This window comes from Hydra vulgaris, chromosome 06, assembly GCF_038396675.1.
Source record: "Hydra vulgaris chromosome 06, alternate assembly HydraT2T_AEP".
Classification (NCBI taxonomy): Eukaryota; Metazoa; Cnidaria; class Hydrozoa; order Anthoathecata; family Hydridae; genus Hydra; species Hydra vulgaris.
In genome coordinates this window covers 33,152,954-33,157,500 of record NC_088925.1, presented here as the reverse complement: position 1 = coordinate 33,157,500, position 4,547 = coordinate 33,152,954, and positions in this window count along the sequence as shown.

Genomic DNA, 4,547 nt, shown 5'->3' with positions numbered 1-4,547 from the left:
CAGGTTGAAGTCATTAATGACTACAATATTTCACAAATAATTATTTTCTAATTTATTACTTACAATGACTAACGTATTATGGGTAATTGAACACACATTATGTGTAATGAGCTTGAACCCATAAGGAGAATCCTAAAAAAAAGTGATCAGGATAAGTAGTTAAACAAAAAAACAAAAACAAAAATGTAAAAACCTACTTTTACAATGACGTAGACCTTGGGTGCAATAGCCACTGGATGCAAAAGTATCTTTACTTTTTCGTCACACACACGGCCTTCTATAATAACAGGCCTTGACATCGCGCAAAATGCCGTAACAACTGAAGGCCGATTAAACTTTCACTTTTACTTATATTGATATATTATGATATTAGGTTGAGTGTAATGGCAGTCTATGTTTTCTAATAATAATCTCTAGTAAAGACGGAAATATAAAAAGAAAACCAAAAAATTGTTAAAAGATAATCATATTTTTCGTATTTCAAATTTCATTTAGAATATTTAGGTAATATTAAATAGTATCAATAACAAGCAGAACTATAACAAAGTATATATCTATATATTAGAAAGATAACTGTATTTTTAATTTTTTTTGCTAAAAATGGTAACAATAAAAATTACCAACAATAAAAAACACCAACAAAAGTTGATTCAAGCAAAAAAAAAAAGTTTTATCAATATATCTCAACAGGGTAAATATTTACAAATCTAAACATATTGAGAGACATATAGGCTTATGAGAAAAAAAAAAAAACATAACAAGTAAATAGCATAATAAATTACAAAACTAATTTTCACATAAATTATGATAGCTTTAGTATTTTAGGAGTGGTAATTAGTGAGTAATTCTTTAGCAGAATATTAGAATATACTCTGCATTGTTTTTTTATGATTTTAAATTTAGCAGCAATGAACTGAAACTGAGTAACACAAAATGTTCTGCATAAAGGGTCAGTAGCACCTTGAAAAAAAAAAGCAAAATATTGACCATTAGACAAGAGTATCAGAAGGAATTTCAAGTCCGCCTCTGTTTAGGCTATACAGATAACTTCCATATTTATAATAATAATTGGTAAAATCATCATAAATTTTTATTTCGCTTTTTTGCACATAGCCAGCTATGTAAACTATAGCCTCTAATGTAGATTTATTAACTGAGCTTTCAAGATCATGTATATTATCCAGAAGTTCTTTTTCATCAAAAGAAATATCTCTAAAACATATGTCACAAGTATGACCATCGATACCATCAACAGGAATGTCAAGTTGTATTATCAATTTAGTATGTTGAATATTAATTTTCTAAATTATAGATTTAGCGTTTATAAAGTAAGTACCTCCAGATCCCTGTCGAAGCTTAGAAAAAGCTTTTTCAAGTGGATCTGTTGAAAACAAACCTAATAAGACATACTTTGCTCCATTACTCAACAAAGTTTCTACGAGATCAATAAAGCCATAACATGAATGCGCTATTGCATTTCTAGTATCTAGCGTAAGCTGTTTTACACGCTTACCTGTAGGTTTCATAAAATTTGACAGTTCAGCAATATCTGGTAGCAGTTGTAACTGTTGATCACCAACTGAGTGGGTTTCTCCGCATAATTCATTTCTAAACCGAATGCCAGCACCAGGTGCTTTGACATTAACAACATTCAAAAAAAATTATTTTTTCAATAAATACAGCAGTACCTTCAAATGCTTTATTTTCAATCTCTGGATGCATTCTTAATGCAGCTACTGTTTCTTCGCAAAAAACAGACTTAACAGATTGTCTCTCTATTAGTTTTGGATAAACTGATTTAGCTGTAAGTTTAGAGAGTTTAAAAAGACTATTGCACTCATTTTTATATAAAGTTTCCAAATCACTCCACTTAGCCAAAGCCAGTTCTTTATTGTTCAAAAATTGAAGTTCGTCAGTCTTTTCTGTCAACCAATTGTTTCGTATAGATTTTAAGAGATGCACATAATCATACAATAAATATATACCTGATGTTGTTAACCATGGTTTACTATCAACTGTTCTAAACATTCCAAAAAATCTTTGATTTACACGGTTACCATCAGTAATTATTACCAGTGTCTTACTATTTTCAATATTATTTATCGTATCAACAATTTGTTGACATTGAGCAAACTAAAATTCAGAGGAAAGATTTGCAACAGGTTGAGCTCTACATATAAATTCTGGACCTCCAAAAAGACGTTTAATCATAAATGATAAAATTGTTTTAGCTAACTTTTCAGGGTAGTTTACTGCTTGACCAAACAAAGCACCTCTTTGGTAAAATAATGAAGCTTTGACATAGACCTCATCAATTAGTAGTATGGAAGTTCTTTTCAATGGATTTAAATTCATAAAAATACTATTTATGAAACTTAGATCCTACATTGAGTTTATTTTTGAAGTCAATCGTGTTAAAGTCCTTATACTTGGCAACTTGTTGTCAATACACAAACAATCATATAAACTTCGTCGCATAGCAAAATATTCATATGCTCTACATATAATATCTGAAGTATATAAAACTTCACCAGGATTAACTTTTCTCATAGCATTAAGGTGTTCGAATAGAATATTTGATTGAAGCGAACTTTCTTTCTTTTTTAAAAACCTAACTGCTTCAAATAAAGCTGATTTTGTTTTTCTTAACTTTAATTTGTTTACAGCAAAAGATGAAATATTACAAGTTGTGCCATTATGGTTGCTACAAATGAATAATCATTGAAAATTACTAAAATAAATAATGGAACACCAAGTTTGTACATTTTTGAGTGTATGTGTAAACTTTTTTTATTAAGCTGGAAAACAATAACATCGTTATTATCACTTAACAAAGATTGAATATCGTCAAATATAAGTTCATCCTCTTTTAGAAAATCATTTAACTCATCTGGTAAAATGCTTCGAAAACCGCTTGAAGTTACAGTTTTTCTAACTTTACTTGCTGGTGTGGCTAAACAACTAGGCGGAATATTTTTAAAAACAGATGGTGGGTTGAAAGGTCGTTGCTTCCCATATTTGCTTTCAAAAGGTGCTTCATTTGGCCAATGTAGTTGACACACTGCTGTATAGTCTAACAACAAAACCAGTTCTTGGGATAGCTTCACTACATCTTTTTCTCTCCGATTCTTCGGGAATTTATAAATTGATACTTTTGTTGTAGTTGAGTATTGATATTTTTGTTGTAGTTATAATTGATATTGTAGTTGTATAAATTAATATTTTTGTTGTAGTTGTAGTTGTTGTAGTTCGACTTGCAAAGAGCCTTTTAAACGCAAGTTTTTTTAATAAGCAAAATGCCTTTAAAAAACATAGCATTTTAAAGGCATTTTAATTATTAAAAAAACTTATCGTTAGTTTGACAATATTATTTCCTTACAATGTAACGCCTTGAACCTTACAACGTTATCGTCTTGAAGTTGCGCTATCTATTTTTTAAACCAATCAAATTTTAAAGATTTATTAAAGAAGCGTGAACACAAACTTTTGTCTAATGTTAAAAGATGAAAATGTAAACACAGTATTAGGAATTGACCTTCAGTTTAAAAACTTTGTTGCGCGATGTCAAGGCCTGTTATTATAGAAGGCCAAGGTCACACATAATATAAAATTCTGAAACTAATGAACAAACATCTAAATTTCTATAAGTAAATTTATTCTTTGATCATTGCCTTCATATCCTATCTTATTTTCATATCATAATCTATTATGGTATTATTTATATAACATATCACAACAATATAATTAAACTTGTGATGTTCAAATATCATATGAACATTCTCTAACATGTTTCTATGATATTTGAATATATTTCGTGAGTATATTAACTGCAAACAATTGACTGATGCAAGTTCAAATGTTATCAAAAACCAAGCATGCATGCATGGGCACTGCAGTGTCCCACAAAGAAATCCTGGTTTGAAAGTCAAATTTTCTTAATTAAAAAAAAAATTAAAATTGGGGGGAGATAGGGAGGTTTCTGTAACTTTTTTTAGGCTCCAAAACCTTTAACTTTATATATAATAAGGTTCATAAAACTTAAGGGACTTACGAAGTACATTGAAACACAAAAACAGAATATTTACAGAAACTTTTCAATTTTTAATCTGGATTACCACAGTGTAATTGGGAATAAAGTCTCTGGGTCCAGTATTCAAAGTAATATAATCTAAAGTAATATATAAATTAAATAAAATGCTTTAAAATGCATGCAGTTATACATATAACTACTGATAGTTAAAATAATAAAATGATAGTAAAAAATAGCACAAATAAAGTATTTTAGTACTTTGTTAATTTGATAGCCATTTAATGCATTCATATTTTTAAATAAATGATTGACATGAGTGAATTTATTTTTATTATAAATCAACCTTTGATGTTTAGGTATATAGAGAATTTAGTTTAGGTTGATTTGTACTTACCCAGACAATTTTAGCATAGATAACTTTGATAACTTTTTAGATAACTTTGAATATAAGAAAAGTAGAGAATTTTTAGATTCTCTTGGAAAAGTATAGGTTTGACTTGAGTATGCAGATTTATTG